General features: G+C 39.7%; 1 pseudogene; it reads right to left on the bottom strand.

Annotated features, from left to right (window-relative positions):
• Positions 1 to 18,146: 18,146 nt before the first annotated feature.
• LOC129475207 (rab11 family-interacting protein 1-like) lies at positions 18,147 to 19,957 on the bottom strand (annotated as a pseudogene).
• Between the last annotated feature and the right edge of the window lie 4,699 nt (positions 19,958 to 24,656).

The following is a 24,656-nucleotide window of genomic DNA, read 5'->3' as shown; positions in this document are numbered from 1 at the left end:
TAATTCTCCTACATTTGTATAGTCCGTCCTTCCTTCCTTCCTTCCTTCCTTCCTTCCTTCCTTCCTTCCTTCCTTCCTTTCTGCATCTGGCTGTGTTGGCCAGGTTGGTCTTGAACTCCTGGGCTCAAGCAGTCATTCCACCTAAGCCTCCTAAAGTCCTGGGATTGTAGGGGTGAGCCACCGAGCCCAACCTTTTTATTTTTATTTTTAGTTAATTAATTTATTTTTGTACTTTATTGTTTCTAGAAGCTTTTTACAAACATGGTTTTGTTTGGCCCTTATAACAGTTTCGTTAGGAATAAGAACAGATTCACCAATGTGTCTAATTTGTAGGTAGAAAACAGGCTCAGAAGCTCTTTCAGATATCATGAGAAGAAGGGATGTGGGGAATTATTCAATACAACTTCTGTATTTTGCACTTCAAGAAACTGAGTACCAGTTAAAAATCTGAACATTTGGTGGGTGTTCTTAGATTTGTGTTAATGGAAGAGGGTTGGATTAGATGATCTCACAGGGTATGGGAATGGATGGTGTGTTCCTTGTATCTACTGTGTAGTGTAAAGTTAATTGATACTAGCTCAACATATTAGATTAAGTGGCATTTTAGCAAACATGAATGAAAGGCACCAGAGGTTTAAGGGGGAATTTAAAACATTAGGTAGCAGCTTGTAGAGGATATATTTAGGGTCATGAGGTCCTTCTTGTTGGCCTTAAAAACACTTCGTGCGCCAGGTTCAAGGGTCAGTTGGGAACAGGGTCAACAGAGGATGGGGGTTTTTTTGTTTTGTTTTTGTATCGTTTTAAGACAAGGTCTCACTCTGTTGCTCAGGCTGGAGTGCCGTGGTACAATCCCAGCTCACTGCAGCCTCCGCCTCCCTGAGCTCAGATGATCCTTCCACCTCTGCCTGCTGGGTAGCTGGGACTACAGGCACATGTCACCATGCCTGGCTAATTTTTGTATTTTTTGTAGAGATAGGGTTTTGCCATGGTGTCCAGACTGGTCTTAAATTCCCGGGCCAAGTGATCTGCCCACCTCAGCCACCCAAAGTGCTGGGATTACAGGTGTCAACCGCCACACCCAACCAAATAAGTTATAAGTTTGTGATCTGTTTTTAGCATTTGTCAACAACTGTGGGAGTCACCGTTCACTCTGTGACATAGGCTCTCAGAATGATCGATCTCTTGACTGTGGCACAGATCATAGATTTAGAAGCTCCAGTATGGGAGGACCTTAAAAGTCTCCTATCCCAAATAGATTATTTTAAACTAACCCCAGTTCAAGTCCCTGGATAACATACCCAACAAGTGGTCTTTTAACTTCTGAGTAAGTTTACTTGGTAACTGGGGACTCCTCCTTGAGTTAGCTTGTCCCTTCTTTTGAGACCTCTTTACAATATTGAGCCAAAATGTTTTTCTATAGCTTCAATTCATTCAGCATATTTGTATTGTACCACTACTCAAGAACATTGCTTTATTCTCACTCCTGCATATTCAACATCTCTCCTCTCTACTGTCATTTGAGCTGCCAGGCACTGTGCTGGGTAGTGGGGATATGGAGATGAATTAGACACCATCCCTGTCCTCAAGGAGTTCTCAGTCTAGTGAGAGAGATCAACATCTATGTACACATATAATTACAACAATATGGTATGCTCTAAAATGGAGGTATCTACAAGATACTCTGGAGTTCAAAGAGAAATCATTTTATGGAGTCTGGAGATGACAGAGCTCAGAGTACCTGGTATATGAGTTGAGTCTTTAAAGAAGTAAAGTCACCTTTTGACCAGGTGAAAAACAGGGAAAGGCTTTCCAAGCAAAAGCATGGACATTGGAAGTAGTATGATGAGTTTGGGGAACTACAAATAGTTCTCTAAATTAGATTGGAAATGTAGGCCAGGAATAGGACTTTATATGGTATACCATGGGATTTGGACTTCATTATAAGTGTTTTCAGAAAGGAGTGCTTTTAGATGATCACTGGCAGTAGTGTGGGGTGTGTTCAGGAATGTTTTCAAATCTGGACAGGGAGATGAGTTAGAAGGATACTGTGGTGGCTAAGATGAGAAATGATGTAGGGCTGAAAGGAGTGGGAGTGGCGAAGAGGGGATAATCTCTTAGGAAGTTATAAAAATTTAGTCATGCATTGCTTAGCAGTGGGGATATGTTCTGAGAAGTGTATTGTTAGGCGATTTTGTCATGTGAACATCATAGAGTATATTAACACAAACCTCTCTAAATGGTATAGCCTATTACACACCTAGGCTACAAACCTGTACAGCATATGACTGTACTGAATACTGTAGGCAGCTATAACAGAATGGTAAGTATTTGTGTACCTAAACATATATAAACATAGAAAAGGTACAGTAAAAATATATGATTTTGTGGTGGGACAACTGTCATATATGAGGTCCATCATTGACCTAAACATTGTTAGGCAGCACATGACTGTATAGACATAATAGAACTTATAGGAAAATTTATAGAAAAACTTACAGAAAAAGACCTTGATGAAAAATACTGTCATATTCTTTGGATGAATGTTGCAGTTAACTCCTTTTAGATCATAACTTGACTGTACAGATTGTGCAAGATTGTTTTCTGAGAACAGCTGTATATGAAATGTTGATTCTCAGGGAGACACCTAGACACCTGAATTGTAGCATACATTTTACATTTTATGGTGTTCCTAAGTTGCTGGTCCTTCTCATCAGTAGCAGGCCTACTCTCACTGTCACATATCTCCCAACGTTGTTTGTTTTTTTTTTTTTTTTGTAATTAACCAAAAGTGAAGGCTTTTATATCAAAGACTCAATTGAGGAAGCAGTGGCCTTAGTCATTATTGGCATAATTGCTTTAGTTTGCTTATGGATCTTAAAACGTTTATGGCTATATCTGCAAGTAAAAAAAAAAATTCAATAATTAAAAACCTAAACATATCCAGTGTTTATTTTCCCTTTTTTCAAAGGTATATTCTAAACTCAATGTTCTTTGGGAAATTTTCCAATTAAGGCTCTGAGTATTGATATTTGGGATTTAGAGAATGGCTTTCTATGACCAGAATGGTTAGTGAGGAGATTTTATGTAAGTAGGACTGGGTTTTTCAGGGGGCCTTGTGTAACTTGCCATCAAGAGTTGGGAAAGGAGGCCCTGAGTAGTGCAGCAGAGCTATGTAAAGTGAGAGTTTGGGTCTTGGGACCAGGTAGCCTGGGCTCAAATCTGCTCTCACACTTACCAATGTGGTCTTGAGCATGATTCTTCACTTCCCCAGGACTCTGTTTTCTCTTATGTAAAATAGGAATAATATTCATTATCAATGATGGGGGTAAAAAGTACTTAAAGGGACTAATTATGTAAATTGCTTAGAACAGGCCTGGATTATACAGCTAAATGCTGTGTCAGCTGTTGTTGCTGATAATGGTGTTGACTATGACAAGTATTAGAAGAAGAGATTTGACTAGAGGTACTTATATTTTGAATGATCAGTGACGATGTTAGGGTTGAGAAAGAAAAACAGTAACTGACTTCAAGGTTTTCAATAATATGTAAGTGTGAGGTCGTTTCACCTTTTATTTCTCTGCCAGGTAGAGTGGGAAACCAAATTAATCACTCCATGCTCTAGTGACTAGTCTATTGCCTTTGGTTTTAGTTCCAAATAGAAAGCTGTTGAAAAGTTGTTGTATTACACCTGCATAAAGGTTATCCTGAAAACAGAAAAATGCATTAGACTTTGTCAAAACTGGATTTGGAACCTAATTCAACTGCTTGCTGGCTGTGTGACTTAAACTCATTGAACTTCAGTTTCTTCCTCTAATATAACTATTAATTTTCAGAGTTTCCATGAAGATATTTGTAAAGTATTTGTCATAGGCACTCTATACATTAATTACAGCTATTATTGTTAGATCTTGGGACACCCAGCACGTGACAGAAACAACAGACCCTGGTGCCTGGGAGGACTTCATGGATCCAGCAGCAACCTGGAGTGGTGCTCCTCTGAAGAAATCCTACTCGGATGGATATAATACAACCTGCTAAGTGTCCTAGCACTTAGCAGGTTGTATTATCATTGTCCGTGTCTATGGCTCTCGTCTACCAGACTTTAAATTCCTTAAGGGCAAGGACAGTGCCTTACTCATCTTTGTATTCGCAGTGCCTAATCCGGTGCACATTGTAGGCCTCATTAAATGTTTGTTGAATGAAAAAATGAATCATCAACAGACATTAATTGGGCGCCTGCTCTGTGATCTCCATGGGCTCAGCTTGTCCCCGCCAGTTGCCAACAACGTCCAATCTCTCTTCAGAATGCTTACTCCTGAAGCTTATTCCTGTCTTCTAATTCTTTTGTTGACTTTTCTGTGTAGTGCAATGATAGCAAATACACTTCATCTCAAGTACCATCTCCAACTGATTGATAATGCCTGCCCTGATTATGTTTTATAACAAGATTCTGAAACCAGGTCTTATCTCAGTGTGAAAGACATTTATAACTATTTAGTGATGTCTGCTGAGGGTGGGAGAAGGGGGAGTAGCAGCACAAGTGCCTCAAATGTCATATTTGCTACTCTGTTTTCTATGAAATACTTCATTTCTATGCCTGCATTTTAGTCTTAGCTACTTGCTAATGTTGCATGGCTGTTGCTGCTACTGTAATTGCTGCTAATTGCTCCCTGGGTTGGACCAGAGTGCTCATTGTCTGAACAGAAACCTCATCCTCACAGTCTGAGGTTTGCTCCTGTGGCTGATATTTAAAGTTTTCCCCTTTCAACTTTACTCCAGCTATCCCCTTACCTGCACTGACAGGTAAGCCTCCACTCTCCTGTTCACCTCTCACCAGGTTCATATTTTCTTTATCTTATTTATTGTACTTAATCATTATTTTGTGAGAAGCTTTTCTGATTGTAGATGTGACAACCAGAATATAAGTTAAAACCACTTATTCCAGTGCCTTACAGTGAATCATTTAACATGAGAAAAAAATTGAGTGTGTTTGCAGACCATGGGGCAGAAGGAATTGAGAAGGGAGTCATTGTAGATGTGAGAAAGAGAGAGATGATAATAGATGGAAGATGATCTTGAAAGATGATGCAGGTGAAGCTGGAAGGGTGAAATTTATGGCTCTAGAACACGTGCAGGTGGAGGGTTAGCCTTAGGTAAGTGGAACTACCTCTTTGCTGGAGCACAGAGATAGGGATAGGAGTAAGGAAGAGGACTTGGCAAGGGTGGCGAAGATTTGTAATTGTAGAGGTGGATGATGGGGAGGAAGCTGACCAGGAACAGGAATATGGAGACAAAAGCTGCTGGAACAGAAAGACTAGAGGGCTAAATATGAACCAGAGTCCCTAAGGAATGTTCAGTCCAAAATGCTGGAGTGAGACCATTAACAGGAGAGCTTATGGTATATCAAAGTAAGAAACGAGTTTGAAACTGGGTTAGAAGCTCAGGAAAATATGAAGTGGTTTTGGGGCATTGTCACTAGCAGTATTTGGTTGCCTTGATTGATTGAGGGGTGCACAGCTAGCAAGAGAGGAGTTACACAGAAATGGATTTACGAATCCAAACTAAGGCCGGGCGTGGTGGCCCACGCCTGTAATCACAGCACTTTGGAATGCCAACGTGGGCAGATCACCTGAGGTCAGGAGTTCGAGACCAGCCTGACCAACATGGTGAAACCCTGTCTCTACTAAAAATGCAAAAATTAGCTAGGTGTGGTGGCACATGCCTGTAATCCCAGCTACTCAGGAGGCTGAGGCAGGAGAATCACTTGAACCCAGGAGGCGGAGGTTGCAGTGAGCCGAGATCCCACCCACTGTACTCCAGCCTGGGTAACAGAGCGAGACTTCATTTAAAAAAAAAAAAATCCAACCTGGACACGGAAGGAAGTAAGGTCAGGAGTGGCCTCAGTCTGGGCCAAAAAGAGGCTTTAATGTGAACAAGGTGAGTGCTGAGTAATTGGAAAACTGGAGTGATAGGACCTGTAATCAGAGTAGACTTTGGAGTGTTAGATTTCAAAACTGGAGTGGTTAAGATACCTGTGAAGCTAGGATGTCAGATGATCATTTACATGACTATTATAGTAACCCAGGATTATAGTAGAAGCTAGGCTTAGAATGAACACTGGGCCAGGTACAAAAGGCTTCAGTGACTGTGAGGAATGACTTGGAGGTTGGCACGTGATAACTGTGCAAATACTAGAGAAGAAAGGCCGTAGTGGGATAGTAGATGAGCCTTAGAAGAGTGGTGGGATCCAGGTGATTCCTTCTCCTATTGAGTATTTGCTCTATGCCTGACACCTTGCTATATGCTATCTGTTCCCTCTTTTGGGTCTGTCACACTTCAGGAGTGGGAGAATGTGCAACCATTCCTGGTGAGAACAGCCAGGGGAGCTGTTGGCCCTTAGCACTGCTGGAATCTTGTGGCCATCTCCTAACTCTTTCAAAGAGCTGCAGGCTGGTCAGCTTGAAGTAGCATAAAAAGATTTATTTGGGTTCTAAATTTTTCCTTGATCTTGACCTAAGTTAGTTACATGTTACAAGCATTTGTTGGCCATGTTCCATAATGTACTTTGGCTTCTGAGCCTCTGAGTTGAAGAGTGAGCTAGTGCTGCTCTTAAAAAACAACAACAAAAACAAAAAACCAGTCATACTACACACATGTTGATTAACCAGAGCAAGACACAATCCTATTAATTCAGCTTTTTAGGATAAAGGGTAGACAAAAGAAAGCTCACATCAATAGGTGAGTAACAGCTACTTTGTAAAAGCCACTCTAGGGTCAGAATACATCCAGTTTAGTGGTCCATATTGTAGAATTTCCCTGTGCTGTTAGGGAAGAGGGCTGGCAATTGAGGCAGAGAGATGGCCTTAAGGACTTGGAAGGTAAAGCTTAGGAGAAGAGAGTCTGTAAAACCTCTGACATGGCATGCAGACATTTTTCTTTTGAGTACATTTTACTGGGGAGAGGGTCCATGTCTTTTATATTCTCCACATGACTCAATATTCCAAAAGAAGTTTAAGGACCACTGTGTTAAAGTGATCAGGCCCTCAGACAACCCATCCCCTATTGTAGGGGCTGCTTTATATTTATTCCTCAGGAGGAGCTGGTAGAAGACTTCATGTGAGGAGAAGAAAAGGAAAGAAGTAGCAGGGGATGACTACAACCTCTCTTCATCTCAGCTTCACAAAGCATCATTCAACAAAGGGATCACTATTAAGATCCTCTCCAGATCACAGGTTGCTATTTTCAAATGCATGCTTAGATTTCTCTTTTCTCTTGTCCCGTTTCAGAAGTTACTATACTCACGGATGTGTATATATGAACAGTTACTTCCCATACAGCTCCCCATGTTTACCGAAAAAAAAATTCTTAAAACATGGTAGAGTACTTGCTCTGTTAGGCCTTGAATAATGTTGTGGATCCCCACTGCTGGAATATAGGCCACCAGAGATGGGTTTGGATTTCAGCAATAAATGACCCAGCTTCATAGAAGGAGAGTAGTCAGCTGATTGGAAAGTAACCCCAATCCTTGTGCTCATATTTGTTTACTTTTTCCTTAAGCCTTATAAGTAAGACATATCACTGATGAGATGAAACAAAAGCCATAACTTTCTCCTTCCACCGGCACTTTTCTTTCCCACGTATATGCCTTTGGGAGCCACCCTCTTCTCTCATTTGCACTTTCTTCCCATCACTTAAGACCCAGAGAGGCATGAAGGCTAAGGTTGAGGTTGAATTTGTCATAGTTATGGCTGGAGTTGAAAAATACTCAAGTTGATTACTCTGATGCCCATGTCTTACCTGATCTCATGTCAGCCATTGGAGATGTAGCCAAGGCCAGCAACTCTGCGAACTCCAGCCCCAGGATTTATGCCTGATGTCTCAACTGATCATGAAATACTGGTAGGAGGGCTTCCCCCATCCCAGGTCCCCCTTCTGATTTGGTCATCAGACATGTCCTTGTTTTAGGACATACAGATGATATGAACAGAAACAGTATCAGGAGTCCTGGTTAGTATTTGTCTCTCGAGGATGGGCAGGATAGGGTATAGGGGAAGTGGAAATTCTTGTGTGTTTCAAATACATTCCTTCTTTGTGGGGGGGAGATGGAGTCTTGCTCTGTCACCCAAGTTGGAGTGTAGTGGCGCCATCTTGGCATCTTGGCTCACTGCAACCTCTGCCTCCTGAGTTCAAGCAATTCTACTGCCTCAGCCTCTCGAGTAGCTGGGACTATAAGCACATGCCACCACACCCAGCTAATTATTGTATTTTTAGTAGAGATGGGGTTTCACCATGTTGGCCAGGCTGGTCTTGAACTCCTGACCTCAAGTGATCTGCCTGCCTTCGGCCTCCCAAAGTGCTGGGATTACAGGCGTTAGCCACTGTGCCTGACTCAAATACATTCCTAATGAATCCCCAGGAGACCTTTGCTCACATCTTCTGTCACCTTATCCTGGCTCTTGCCTCATTTTTCTTTTCTAGAGTCATCCTAGGGAATTTCTTGCCCTCACTGACCTTCCTCCATTTCTTTCCCCACCTTGATGAGTTTCAGTAGGTCTTTTTTGCTCTCTCATCCTGAGCCATTTGTCTCTAACAAGCCCCCATCTGAAAGTTTTATTGTGAATGAGTGAATGAAACCTTAGAGAGTGTTGCGAGTTATGTTCATGTTGCCCTTGGTTATAAAAAGAGAGGCAGATGCATTTGCTTTTGGGGTCTTAGTCGTGAATTCTTTGCCTAGGCCAATGTCCAGAAAAGTTTTTCCTGGTTATACTGTAGAAATGTCATGGTTTCGGGTCTTAGATTTAAGTCATTGTTCTATCTTGAGTTGATTTTTGTATAAGGTAAGAGAGATGGATTCAGTTTCATTCTTCTACATGTGGGCTACCTACTTTTCCCAGCACCATTTATTAAGTAGGATGTCGTTTCCCCAGTTTATATTTTGGTGTGCTTAGTTAACGATCAGTTGGTTGTAAGTAGTTGGCTGTATTTCTGGGTTCTCTATTCTGTTCCATTGGTCTATGTGTCTACTTTTATACCAGTACCACGGGTACACTAAAATCTCAGACTTCACCACTATACAATTCATCCATGTAACCAAAAACCACTTGTACCCCAAAAGTTACTGAAATAAGTATTTTTAAAGATTTTAAAAAATAAGAAAGAGAAGGAGGCTATGAAATTCCATAATGGAGTTACAGATGCTTGACATAATTTAGTGGATATTGGACTTAGAAGCTTACATGAATGAGGCAAACCTGAGATCTGTGATATTTGTAAATGAAGATAGGAGTGAACTTACTGCCCTTAGGAATGGAGGGAGGGAAGGAAGGGAGAAAATGAGAGATGCCATAAAATCTATTACTTCAATGGATTTGAAGTAATCCTTTGAAGCAGGCAGTGAGACTTACTTCATAAATCCATACCTTTTTAATGTGGATTGGAGAGAAGTTGTTGCACTGTAATACCTCTGTTACTACTGTGAGAGTCATTGCCAGCCACTATTCTCATGTCAAGCTGCCCTTGAGAAGGTTTCTCTTGACCCAATTTAGAAACAACCCAAAACAAGATTTGTAACTTAGAGGAATTCTTTGATTCTGTGACAAGGGGTCTGTGACCCCCTTAAAGGGATCAAGTACACAGGAGATAGTACAAGTAGCACTAAATAGCCAGCTCAAAAAATTGGATAGGTGAGATGAGACAGGGACAGTGGACAGAATGGCTCTAGGCATCCCCAAACACCACATCTGGGATAAGGAAATAGTACAATGGAAAGTCTATCCTTGGACCTACTATTTGTCATTCCCCAGGGCATGATGGAATATCTAAAATAAAAAGAGTTGCTTTGGAGAAGGATTGCAAAATATTATTTCATAGAAGAGATTTAGAAGAAGGGAAACTCCCAATTACATAAGGTGGGCATTATAGCTTCTCAAAACATTGGTTCCCTATATGGGTCATGGAGATTGATCCCAGTATCAGCCTATGGCTTACTAGGCCAGTTTATCTGAAAGATTTAATGAGCTTGGAGGGATGCTGCCACCTGCACTCTCACTTTGGCGGGTGTTTATCACCAGTGAGTGCAGTACCTAAAGGAGCAAAAGGACAATAAGCACCCAGTGGACAACAGTGTGGCATTTTGAGTGAAGATAGCAACTGAAAAGATCATGGGCTTGGCTAGATTGGGCTGGGCTTGTTTTTTAAAAATAAAAAAAAAATTTTCCTTCATGATAAAAGTAACAGGTGATCATTGTTAAAAAATAAAGTGTCAAGTATGAATTAAAAAGTAATATGTATAATTTTATAAGCCAAAAAACAATAATTTGTAATATTCAGGTGTATGTCCTTTCATTCTTTTTTAAAAATTATGTATATAACACAGTTTTATAATGAAATTGACATCATATTGTATATATTGTTTTATTATCTAATTTTTTCATTTGAAAATTCACAAGCATATTTCCATGTTATCGTTCTTTGAAAAATACAATATTAAGTGCTCCATAATATCTTATGGATTTAACAAAATTTATTTAGATGATATCATGTTATTGGACATTTTGATTATTATCGTTTGCTTATAAAATTTAAATGTAACGAAGAACATCATTGTACATTAACCTTTATGCACATCTGTAATTATTTCTTTAGAATAAGGTTCCAGAATTAAAATTATTTGGTTTGGATGGTGAGAGCATTTATTAGAGCATCTGACAGGTGGTGTTGAGTTTTCCTCAATACAGTTGTGCAAATTACATTCCCACCAGTAGTGTATAAATGTGAATTTCCCTCCATACATTCATCAAAACATGGCCTTTCTAATTTTGTAAATCTCTGCTAATTTAATAGGTAAAAATATACCTTTATTGCTTTAAAATTTTTATTTCTAATTTACACACAGTAAAATTCACTCTTTTTAGTATATGGTTCTATGGGTTTTGACAAGTGCACTGTCATGTGTCTTCTACACTAGTACCATACAGAGAAGTTCTGTCACTTTAATAATTTCTCTTGGTGGCTCTTTTTGTATTCAACCCCTTGCCCCATACTCAGTCTCTGCAAACCATCAATTTATTCTTCATCCCCATGGTTTTGCTTTTTCCAGAAGGTCATATAAGTGGAATCAAGCAATATGTAGCCCTTTTGGTCTGGCTTCTTTCACTTAGTAAAACACAGTCAAGATTCTCTCATGTTTTGTGGATAATTATTTCATTCCTTTTTATCACTGAGTAGTACTTCATTGTGTGGATGTACCACAGTTTTATTATCCATTCACTAACTGATGAACTTGTAAGATGTTTCTAGTTTTGGTGAATATGAACAAATTTGCTATAAACTTTCAGGTACAAGTTTTGTGTGACATAAATGCTCATTTTTATAGGGTAAATGCTTTGGAGTGGGAATGAGTGCTAGACTGTTTTCTAAAGTTTCCCTAGCATTTTGCATTCCAATTACAAATATGTGAGAGTTCCGGTAGCTTTGTATCTTTACCAGTATTTAGTAATTTTGTATTATACATATATATGTATGTATATATATATATGTATATATTCATTTAAATTTTAGTCGTTGTTAGAATTTGTAATTTCCTAATGATATATGGTGTTATCTTTTGTTTATAAATTGACACATAATTATTTATGGGATACACTGTGATGTTTCAGTACATGTGTACATTGTATAATGATCATATCAGGATATCACCTCAAACCTTATGATGATCTTACAGTTAAAGATGATATATTCTTGCAAAGTGTCTGTTCAGATCTTTTGCTACGCTTTTTATTGGATTGTTCCTTTTCTTACTGTTTTTATATGTTTTTTAATATATTGATACAAATCCTTTGTCAGATACATTATTTGGAAATAGATTTTCCTAGTCTGTGACTTGTCTTTTCATTCTTTGAACACTGCCTTTTTTAGAGCAAAAATTTTAATTTTGATACAATTCACTTATCAATTTTTTTACTTTTGATGTGCAATGTAAGAACACTTGTCGAACCCAATGTCATGAAGATTATATATTATTTTCATCCAGGCATTTTATAGTTTTAAGTTTTACATTTATATCTATGATACTTTTTGAATAAAGTTTTGTATAAAGTTTAGCTATGGGTCAAGGTTCAATTTTTAAAATATGGCTATCTAATTGTTCTAGTACCATTTGTTGAAAAGATTGTTTATTTTTTATTGCATTGCTTTTGCACTTCTGTCAAAAAATCAGTTGATTGTATTTGTTTGGGTCTAATTCTGGTCTGCCTATTCTGTTCCATTGTTATCCATTCACAAATACCACACTTTCCTAATTACTTTATAGGAAGTCTTAAAATTAGATAGTGTGTACAACTTCGTCCATCTCAAAAATCGTGTTGATTACTACTTTGCTTTTCCAGAAATTTTAGAATTGTTGCTTTCTATAAAAAATTCTGCTAGTATATCTATTGAGTTAGATCTATAGATGAATTTGAAGAAAATTTACATCCTCACAATATTTTGTCTTTAGGCCACAAACATGATATAGCTGTAAATTTATTTTGGTCTTCCTTTTTTTTCCACTTTCAGCATACAGATCCTGGACATATTTTATATTTATACCAAATATTTTATATATTTTCTACTGTTGTAAATGGTAGTGGTTTTTAAATTTTCAAACATTCATTACTAGTATATAGAAATAAAATCACTTTTTAAAAATGTAATGGCGTTTATTGTTTTTCAATTTAATAAACCACATCTAGACAACACAATGATTAAAAATGTTGACAATTGGGACAATGTAAATGTAAAGGTAAAGGTAACGATTTTTACCTTGATAATATAAAGGTAAAAATGTGGTGGACAGTATATGGGGACAGAAGAGAAAGTAGGAAGGACAGAGTGGGAATATTAATAGCGTCATCTTTTATAGAGAGAACACACTGATGTGATTGAACAGCAAATAGGTGTATATGCATCTGAAAGTCACTTTTGGTATGTTGATCTTGTATCCTGCAACTTTGCTAAACTCACTTATTAATTATAGGAACTTTTATGTATATTTCTTGGCATTTTCTACATACAGTGGTGTCTGTATAGTTTACTATTTACATGTGAATACTGATAGTTTAATTTCTTCCTTTTCAATCTGCTTGCCTTTTATGTCTTCTTGAAATACTGCATTGGCTAAGACTTGCAGTAAGAAGTTAAAGGGGAGTGTTTGGAGCACACGTATTTGCCAAGTCTCTGATCTTAGTGTGGCTGGGGGGAAGCATTCAATATTTCATTAAGTATGATGTTAGCTATAGGTTTTTTGTAGATATTCTTTATCAGTTTAAGAAAATTTCCTACGATTACTAGATTGTTCAGAATTGTTTTAAGATCGTGAGTTGATACTTCAATTTTGTTAAATACTTTTTCTGTATCCGTTAAGATAATCATGTGTTTTTCTTAGTCAGTCATTATAGCCCATTGTATTGCTTGATTTTCTTTATTAAGGTATATTCATTCCCATAGAAAAGTCATGGCTTGGCCAGGCGCGGTGGCTCACGCTTGTAATCCCAGCACTTTGGGAGGCCGAGGCGGGCGGATCATGAGGTCAGGAGATCGAGACCACGGTGAAACCCTGTCTCTACTAAAAATACAAAAAATTAGCCGGGCGTGGTGGCGGGCGCCTGTAGTCCCAGCTACTCGGAGAGGCTGAGGCAGGAGAATGGCGTGAACCCGGGAGGCGGAGCTTGCAGTGAGCCGAGATCGCGCCACTGCACTCCAGCCTGGGTGAGAGAGCAAGACTCCGTCTGAAAAAAAAAAAGAAAATTCATGGCTTTTTTTGTTGTTGTTGTTTGTTTGTTTTGGGGGGTGGGGTGGTGGGGGGAACTAGTACCACTTTATTCAGTGTTGTAGGAAATTTCAGGTTACTTCTTAAAAACAAAACCTGGGCAGCCTGGCCAACATGTTGAAACCCCATCTTCACAAAAAATTATGACAATTAGCCAGGTGTGGTGGTGCGTGCCTGTAATCCCAGCTACTTGGGAGGCTGAGGCAGGAGGATCCCTTGAACTCGGTGGCTTCTCCCAATCAATCGTTTTCCTTTTTTCAAGAATGACTAATTATCCCTCAAGAACAATTAATTATCCCTTAATTGCCTTAGGTGGAGAACTTAACTCCTAGAAGCCACACCAACCAACCTCAACTCTGGTTTTTCCATATCTATTGTGTGAGCTACTTAACTGACTCCTCCTCCCTCCAACTGAAGGATCACCCAGTGTTTTTTGGATTATAGATTTATTATTTCCTGCTTTGTTCCTTTGGGAATTTTTTATTTCTTTTGTTTGTTTTTATTTGTGTGTGTTTTTTTTTTCATTTTTTCTTTTTGGTGACAGGGTCTCCCTCTGTCACCCAGGCTGGAGTGCAGTGGTGCAATGATGGCTCACTACAGCCTCAACCTCCCAGGCTCAAACAGTCTACCCACCTCAGCCACCCCAATAGCTGGAGTCTTGCTATGTTAGCCAGGCTGGTCTTGAACTCCCAAACTGAAGCAATCCTTCTGCCTCAGCCTCCCAAAGTTCTGGGATTATGGGTGTGAGCCACTGCACCTGGCCACGTTTGAAGAAGTAACCTGGGCTCAGTGCAGTGGCTTGCACCTGTAGACCCAGCACTTTGGGAGGCCTAGGTGGGTGGATCTCTTGAGCCCAGGAGTTTTGAGAACAGCTTGGGCAACATGGCAAAACCCTGTCTCTACAAAAAGTAAAAAATTAGCCAGGCATGGTAGTGCATGCCTGTTGTCCCAACTACTCAGGAGGCTGAGGCAGGAGGATCACTTGAGCCAAGGAAGTTAAGGCTGCAGTGGGCCATGATCACACCACTGTACTCCACTCCCATCCAGGTTGGGTGACAGAGTGAAAGAAAAAGGAAAGGAAAAAGGAAAAAAAAAAGGAAAGGATAAAGGGAAAGAACCTACAACCTCACAGGTTTTTCTTTTTGTTGTTGTTTTTGAGGCAGAGTCTGACTCTATCGCTTAGACAAGAGTGCAGTGGTGCAATCTTGGCTCACTGCTACCTCCGCGAAGGGACCTAGGGAGGGAGGATGGTGCATCACTTCATATTAAATTGCCTCCCTACGCTATGTGGCTGAGTGTCATGGACCTTCCTTCCTCTCTGCCCCTTTGAACTCCCACTGTTAGCAAAGCTGGAAAGCACACACTTGTATCTCATTCTTACAGGCATGTGTACTACCCCTCAGGGTCCATAGCTGTTCAGTATGGCAAAGGGCAGACTTGCTTTCTCTTCCACTTTGCTGCCTTGATGAGGTTAACACACTGGAATGAAAGAGGAGGGCAGGACATCTGCCAAAGTGCAAGGAATAAGAGTATATGAAACAATTGGGAAAAGGATTGACACTTCAGGAAGTTGACCTCGAACTGTTCACTGGTATTTAATTTGATGCTTCCCTCAAGTCCTGAATACTCTTTCTGGAAGCAGAGAGGCCAGGCCAAGAGTTGTTCTGGCTCCTCCAGACCACCCCTTCCCCTCTCTCCCAGGGCCCATCAGGTGAGTGCCTGCAGAAGCTAGAGGCAAGTCCCAGCAATCTTGTATAGCTGATGTATGCCCTGAGACATACTCCATTTGTAGGATTCTCCTGTGCTCCAATTCACCAAATTCTGCTGATGGCTCAGAGCAGGGTAAAGCTTCTCCTGGATAATCCCTCCCCCAAAATTGAGTCCTCGGGGACTGTTGTTTATTGAATAACCTCCAGGTTATCTACTTTGGGAAATGCAGGAATGCTATAAACTGAATTTTTTTCCAGCAGTGGCAGAAGCCAGACACCTTGAAGTCAATTGTCCTTCATTCTCCAGAGTTCCCAAGTGGCATTTCAAAGCACAGGAATTCACTCTTCCACCCAGATATTCCTCTCACACTGAGTCACACACCCCAGGTTCTAGCAGCAGATATCTCCAAGCCAACCACCCTAATGAAAAATGCAGGTTTCCACACCATTTTCCACACCAGCTCTCCAACCATTAAGAGTACACATGACCCCATGGCGCACTTATGTTATCACAATAAAAATACATTTATATAAAGTAAAAAACATAATGTGGTGCAAATATATACATATACATGTACATTGTTAGAGTTCAAGTGAATATACAGTTTTCAAGTGTGTAAATAAATTTCATAGCACTACAAAAATACAAGTCATCTGAGAGAAGTTTACAGTGGTCCCCAAAACTATAGGAGAAAATAAAATAAAATAGCTACAGGTAATTAAAAGCTAATTAGATAAATCAAGTTACAGTTTCATCCTTCAGATTAAGGTGCTCCAATATAATCCATACCACAGCAAACAAAATCCTGAAGAAGAGTTCTGCTGCCAATTATCTTGCCTCTTAACCTCAATATAACAAGAACATACATAAAAGAGATTACTGATTTAGTAAATGCTATCATCTCATACGCCATTCACACCACTGGCCTGTGATATTCTTCCCCTGGGAGAGATGTCAAGATTTAATGAGATTCTATCATAACCTGTAGAAAAAATGAGCAACATGGAAACATTCCAATTCCAGTCTTAGGTGAGTTCCAATGAAATTACCTGAAGAACTGAACTAGTGCTTTTAATTAAGGGGAAAAGTGCCCTAGCTTTTAAAAAATATGTCTATAAATCTAGTTTTAAAAACATAGCAATTGGCTGCGTGTGGTGGCACATGCCTATAATCGCAGCATTTTGAGAGGCCGAGGTGAGAGGACTGCTTAAACCCAGGAGTTCAAGACCAGCCTGAACAAAATAGGGAGACCCCTGTCTCTACAAAGATAATTTTAAAAAGCTGGGCATGGTGGCATATACCTATGGTTCCAGGTACCTGGAGGGCTGAGGTAGGAGGATTGCCTGAGCCCAGCAGGCCAAAGCTACAGTGAGCTGTGATCGTGCCACTGCACTCCAACCTGGGCGAGGAGAGCAAGACTCTGTCTCAAAAATAAATACATAAAATACAGCAGTCCAAAAATGTGTCATCTTCTTTCTCTTCACAATTTTATAACAAGGTGGTAAAATGCCTGTGAGTCTATTCATTATGGAAAATAAAAAAGAAACAACCATTTAAAGCTGAGGCATTTTGGTTTTCTACTGGCTTTTAGATTATTAACTGCATTAAGACCCTCACTACAACTTCCCCAGTATCATAGAAACAGTTTGGGTTTCCTTTTAGGCAGGGACAGGAAGTATTCAAAGGACAGACATATGGACAGAGTTAGGTCCTTCAGGATCGAAGTCTGTGGTTTCTTGTGTCTCAAGACTCAATGTCTTGAGAAGTTGGTGGACCCTGTCCTCCATCCAGGAAATGCTGCCAAGGAAACCAGGGGACCTAGCAAAGACTCAGGAGAAAATGGCCAAAGGAATTCTGACATTCCATACCTGAATGAACTGTTTTCGTGAGTGCTTTGATCACCCAATCCCCTATCAAGGTGCTGAACAGGTGGCCAGCAGGAAATCTGCTGTTGCAAGAGCAGGGCTTTGACTAACTTCCCCTAACTGAGTAAAAAGTGATTCTCTTAATTTCTGTATTCTGTTTTTCATATCTCCAGTAGAAGGGTCCTGTGGATCTAAATAGAGCACATTTTAAGGCTAGAGAGTAGTAGAAGTTGATGTTTAGACAAGGCAGCTTGTTCAAAATCTGAAAGGCACACCCAGAAGCTTTCTCTAAACGTTTCGGCTCCCATTAAAAAAAAAAGATTAAAAACAGGACCCAAGTCTGAGAAGTTGGGTACATTTACATGGTATCAAAAATTTAGCATCTGCAGCCAAAAGCCACAACTGTGCTACTCAAAAGCTGAGAAAGTACACGTATGTAACACAGCAACTATTGCATGGTCCTTTTCTTATTTAAAGCTTTCTCAGGTAAGCTTTAACAGTTGGAGGGTACATATTGAAAAAAATCTCAGTATGAAAGAAAGAAAACCCCAGTGTTGAAATACATTAATACCTCCTGTGCCATCTGAATCTCTGGCTCAGGATCAGAACTTAGGATCATATCTCTGGTGGCCATAAAATACTTATAATCTAGTTAAAGGCACAGTGGCATTTAAAAATAGAGTCTTGGGGACCCACGGTAAAAGATTCACTGTAATTATTAACCTGGCTTCAACTGGTAGAATTAACTCTTGCCAGATAACACGCGAGGGAGATGGTGATTCGGAACCTGCTAGCTGGTTATGAGGCATAGCGAGTCCTTTACCTCAAGAACAGGCGGAAACAAACTCACAGAAACATGCCCATGTTTAATTCTGGTGATTTACATCTTTCCCGCATTTTTTGCTAACCTGAGCCAGAATGTGGAGCGTGGGGGTTTCTTCCATGACTGGCAGGTTGTCAGTATAGTCTTCCAGCTCAGGATCCTGGAAATCCCTCTTATTATTATTTTCTTATTATTGTTTTCTTCTGTTTGAGGAGCAGCTGGATAAGCTCATTCTGGGTTAGCTGTGCATACGCAAAAGCAGAATCCGAGGGGTTTTCTTCATCGTGGTCTTGTTGATCAAGTTCTCACTGATGATGGTGGCAGTTCCCAAGCTAGAGATAGCAATCTTGGTGGCCATTGTGTTCATTGGCTTCACAGGATGAAGTCAAGTTTGACACCTCTGGTTTTTGGAGTCATCACAGAGAGAATTGGTGATTCTGTTCAGACTTGGATTCTGGGTCAGCTTTTGGTTCTGTGATCTGCACATCTTCAAAGGGGTTCAGGGAGTTACCCCTTCTGGAGACAATAGCTGCAATATCTTTCTCCAATCTTCTCGTAAGGTCTTTAAGAGGCCCTGAAGCATCCTACCCAGCTTGACCTCCATAAGCATGCCTTCCTTCTCCAGGACGGTAAGAGGGTTTTCACCTTCACTGTTCTTAGCCATGTCCTTCCCCGTCACCACAGAAAGCAAAGAAGACTCTCGTTATTCTGCTTCTTGCTCTCTTTGGTTTCTTTTGCAGCTTCCAAGTTTGCTGGAGCCGTGTTTTCTCTAATGTCCCCACAGAACAGTGGTTGGTAGGATGGCAGAGACATGGACTTCAGAGAGTTCTTGGTAGAAGACTCAAAGAGCCACGTGTCATGAGACATCCCACTTCCTTCCCCAGGTTACTTCCAAGACTGAGCAGCCAGGTTTTTGGTAGATGAGAACAAATGTTTCTTCCTGAAGCCCTGGGGCTTCAGGTAGGAAGAAGGACTGCTATACTTGTTCTCACCCTTGGCTTCTGGCTGCTCCAGTTAAACATGGTTCCCATTGATACAGACATTAGAGTGGGAAAGGACTTCATTCGTAGACCGAAGACCCCCAAGAAAGGAAACTCCTTCCATTTTGGGAAGGGTGACATTGATTTCGTTTAGCTGCTTAAGATATGTACTTGCTATTGTCTTGTGAGACATGACATCTGAAGCTGAAGAGGAGTCCCTCTCATTGTTGTCATTGTCCCACCAGAACTGAAAGTCTCCCAGTTGAGGCAGCACTTTAGCTTTGAAGTCTGCAGGGCAATCATGGATCAGGAAATTTCTGCAAATTAGACTTGGAGAACAAGGTCTTGATCCTTCTTGTCTTTGGATGAAGACTAATCATCACTTTCGACTGAAGGTGTACTGCTGGAGACTATGGTGGAGGCAGCATCTGATGCACTATCCATATTCTTCCCCTTGATCTTGTCTTTAGGTTTTCCTAATGGATTCCGTGGCTTGTCTTTGATGAAAAGATCAAACATACTGGCAGTCATGTTGTTTCTCATAAACTGGATGTCAACCTCAATTTCTCCTCTTTATCCTTCTCTCCTGGTTTGGATTTCAAGGTATACCACTGCATCTTCCTGCTCCCCTAGTCTGGGTGCAGGTCCTGCAGGTACACCTCGGCGAAGCCCAAGTACAGTAGCAGCAGCAGCTCAAAGGTGGCCTCCTCCTCTGACACTGAGGTGGCATACTTCTCCTTACCCACCTGAATCACTGAGTACATGTTACTTGTACCCTCAGGCCCTTGGTTCTTGGCCCCTGGCCCTATGCCTGCAACACTGTCACCTGCATGTGGATTGGGAGCCACATAGCCCCCGGACCTGCTAAGGCCATTAAGGACAGGATGATGATGCCTCAGCTGACTGACATGAGAAGATTGCCATGACCCATGGCCGTGCTGTCCTACCAACAGAAAATTCATAATGTTGTGCAGGCGTTTCCACTACCTAGTTCCACAACATTGCCATCACCCCCAAAAGAAATCTTGCATTCATTAAGCAGTCACCCCTATTTTCCCCCATCCCTGTCAACCACTGATTTATGTTCTATCTCTATGGATTCCTCTGTTCCGGATAATTCATGTAAATGGAATAATACAATAGATGCCTTTTATCATGGGTTTCTTTCACTTAGGATGTTTTGTAGGGTAATCCATATAGCATGTATCAGGACTTCATTTTTTTTTTTTTTTTGTGAGATGGAGTTTCATTCTTCTTGCCCAGGCTGGAGTGCAGTGGTGCAGTCTGGGCTCACTGCAACCTCTGCCTCCTGGGTTCAAGCGATTCTCCTGTCTTGGCTTCCCAAATAGCCAGGATTACAGGCGCCTGGCACCATGCCCGGCTAATTTTTTTGTATTTTTAGTAGAGACGGGGTTTCACCATGTTGGCCAGGCTGGTCTCAAACTCCTGACCTCAGGTCGTCTGCCTGCCTCAGCCTCCCAAAGTGCTGGGATTACAGGCATGAGCCACTATGCCCAGCCTTCATTCATTTTCATGGAGAAAAATATTTCATTGTATGAATATACCACATTTTGTTTATCCATTTATCCATTGATTGGTTGTTTCTACTTTTTTTAACTATTATGAATAATATTGCTGTGAGCATTTGTGTACAAGGTTTTAGTGGACACAAGTTTTTATTTTTCTTGGGTATATATCTAGGAGTGGGATTGCTGGATCCTATTGTAATTCTGTTCAACTTTTTGAAGAACTTCCCAACTGTTCTCCATGGTGGCTGTACCATTGTATAGTCCTACCAGCAGTGTATGAAGTTACAAATGTCTCCACATCCTGAGAACCCTTTATTATTTTCTGTTTTTCCTTTTGATTATAGCCATTCTAGTAGGTGTAAAGTGGTATCTCATTGTGATTTTATTTTGCATTTCCCTAAATGATTAATGATATTGAGCATCTTTTCATGTGCTTCTTGGCCATTAGTATATCTTCTTTGAAGAAATGTCTATTCAAGTCTTTGGCAGTTTCTAAATGAGTTATTGTCTTTTTGTTGTTAGGTTGTAAGAGTTATAATCGGGATAACAGATCCTTATTAGATATGTAATTTGCACATATTTTCTCCCATTTTGTGGGTTGTCTTTTGTCTTTTTACTTTATTTTTTATTGCTTGTGTTTTTGTATCATTATTGATAATTCATTGTTAAATTAAAGGTCATGAAGAGTTACTCTTACTTTTTCTTCTATAATTTTTAGTTTTAGCTCTTGTATTCATGTCTGTAATCAATTGAAGTTAATTTTTAACATAGTGTGTGTTAGGAGTCCAGCTTCATTGTTTTGCATGTATCTATGCAATTGACCCAAAGTGATTTGTTGAAAAATATTATTTTCTGATGGTATGGTCCTGACACCCTTGTAGAAATTCAATTGAAGATATATGTATGAGTTTATTTCTGCAGTCTCAATTCTATTCTATTGGTCTAAATGTTTATCTTTATACCAGTACCAGCCTGTTTTGATTATTTTAATTTTGTAATAAAATAGACAAACATTTGGCAGATTCATCAAGACAAAAAGAAAAGTATATAGAAATAGTATTATGAAAGAAAAGGGGGAGCATATTGAAAAACACCATAAAGATTAAAAAGATTAAGGGACAGTGTTAACAATTTATGCCAATAGGATTTGAAAGTTTAGAGAAAATAGACAAATTCCTAGCAAAATATAAATTATCAAAACCTACTCAAGAAAAAATAGAAATCTTATATAGTCCCAAGGTATTAAATATTCAATTCTTCCTAGAGACCCAAATATATGCTTTCTACCAGTAACTCACTGTAAATAAAAAGAAAGGGATAATATATTGTGCAAACTCTAGTCAAAAAAAAGTTGGAATGACAATATTAATATAAACAAAAGTGGACTTCAGAAGAAGCAATATTATCAGAGAGAAAGAGGGCACTGCTTGGCGAATTGCCCTCTGATAAAGACTTAACAATACCGGAAGTAAAATTGACAGAACTGCAAGGGGAAATTGACAAATCCACAATTATGTTCGGGATTTCAATGCTTTACTCTTTTTTTTTGTTTTGTTTTTATTTTTATTTTTGGGATGGAGTTTCGATCTTGTTGCCCAGGCTGGAGTACAATGGCGCGATCTCAGCTCACTGCAACCTCCGCCTCCCAGGTTCAAGCGATTCTCCTGCCTCAGCCTGCTGAGTAGCTGGGATTACAGGCATGCACCACCATGCCTGGCTAACTTTGTATTTTTAGTAGAGACGGAGTTTCACTGTGTTGGTCAGGCTGGTCTCGAACTCCTGACCTCGAGTGATCTGCCGGCCTTGGCCTCCCAAAGTGCTGGGATTACAGTACTCTTAATAATTAATAAAAAATTAGCTAAAAATTAATTTTAGCTAAATAAATCAGCTAAAAAGTGAATAAGGATAGATCTGAATAACACTAGAATAAACTTGTCCTAATGGACATTTGTAGACCACTATAACCAAAAGTGGTAGAATTCACAATTTTTGCAAGTACACATGGAATGTTCACCAAAATAAACCATATCCTGATTTATAAAATAAACTAACAAACTGGCTTCTCTCACTTAGCAATATGAATTTAAATTTCCCCCATATCTCTTCATGGCTTTATACCTCATTTCCTTTTACTGCTGAATAATGTTTCATTTTATGGATGGGCCATAAAATGTTTATTTGTGCACCTATTGAGGGACATCTTGGTTGCTTCCAAGTTTTGGCCAATATTAATAAAGCTGTTATAAACATTCATTTGCAGGTTTTTGTGTTATCATGAATTTCCATTCATTTGGTTAAATACCTAGGAATATAATTCCTAGATAGTATAGCAATTATATGTTTGGTTTTGTAGGAAACTGCAAACTGTCTTCCAAAGTGGCTGTATCATTTTGTATTTCCACTAACAGTGAATGGGAGTTCCTTATGCTAAACATCCTCTACAGCATTTGGTGTGGTCGGTGTTATAGATTTTGGCTATTCTTTCAGGTGCATAGTGGCATCTTATTGTTGTTTTAATTTGCAATTCCCTGATGATGTATGAGGGGACTTCAAAAATTCAGGGAAAAATTGAACAAAAAGGTAAAAGTAAAAAATATAAACTTTTTTTTTTTTTTTTTTTCATTATATAAGTGTTTATTCTTTTTTTTTTTTTTTTTTTTTATTATACTTTAGGGTTTTAGGGTACATGTGCACAATGTGCAGGTTTGTTACATATGTATCCATGTGCCATGTTGATTTCCTGCACCCATTAACTCGTCATTTAGCATTAGGTGTATCTCCTAATGCTGTCCCTCCCCCCTCCCCCCACCCCACAACAGTCCCCGGAGCGTGATGTTCCCCTTCCTGTGTCCATGAGTTCTCCTTGTTCAATTCCCACCTATGAGTGAGAACATGTGGTGTTTGGTTTTTTGTCCTTGCGATAGTTTACTGAGAATGATGTTTTCCAGTTTCATCCATGTCCCTACAAAGGACACGAACTCATCATTTTTTATGGCTGCATAGTATTCCATGGTGTATATGTGCCACATTTTCTTAATCCAGTCTATCGTTGTTGGACATTTGGGTTGGTTCCAACTCTTTGCTATTGTGAATAGTGCCGCAATAAACATACGTGTGCATGTGTCTTTATAGCAGCATGATTTATAGTCCTTTGGGTATATACCCAGTAATGGGATGGCTGGGTCAAATGGTATTTCTAGTTCTAGATCCCTGAGGAATCGCCACACTGACTTCCACAATGGTTGAACTAGTTTACAGTTCCACCAACAGTGTAAAAGTGTTCCTATTTCTCCACATCCTCTCCAGCACCTGTTGTTTCCTGATTTTTTAATGATGGCCATTCTAACTGGTGTGAGATGGTATCTCACTGTGGTTTTGATTTGCATTTCTCTGATGGCCAGTGATGAGGAGCATTTCTTCATGTGTTTTTTGGCTGCATAAATGTCTTCTTTTGAGAAGTGTCTGTTCATGTCCTCTGCCCACTTTTTGATGGGGTTGTTTGTTTTTTTCTTGTAAATTTGTTTGAGTTCATTGTAGATTCTGGATATTAGCCCTTTGTCAGATGAGTAGGTTGCAAAAATTTTCTCCCATTGTGTAGGTTGCCTGTTCACTCTGATGATAGTTTCTTTTGCTGTGCAGAAGCTCTTTAGTTTAATGAGATCCCATTTGTCGATTTTGGCTTTTGTTGCCATTGCTTTTGGTGTTTTAGACATGAAGTCCTTGCCCACGCCTATGTCCTGAATGGTATTGCCTAGGCTTTCTTATAGGATTTTAATGGTTTTAGGTCTAACATATAAGTCTTTAATCCATCTTGAATTAATTTTTGTATAAGGTGTAAGGAAGGGATCCAGTTGCAGCTTTCTACATATGGCTAGCCAGTTTTCCCAGCACCATTTATTAAATAGGGAATCCTTTCCCCATTTCTTGTTTTTGTCAGGTTTG

Source organism: Symphalangus syndactylus, chromosome X, assembly GCF_028878055.3.
Source record: "Symphalangus syndactylus isolate Jambi chromosome X, NHGRI_mSymSyn1-v2.1_pri, whole genome shotgun sequence".
Classification (NCBI taxonomy): Eukaryota; Metazoa; Chordata; class Mammalia; order Primates; family Hylobatidae; genus Symphalangus; species Symphalangus syndactylus.
The sequence above is the reverse complement of the archived record's forward strand: the minus strand, read 5'-3'. Positions and strand labels throughout refer to the sequence as shown.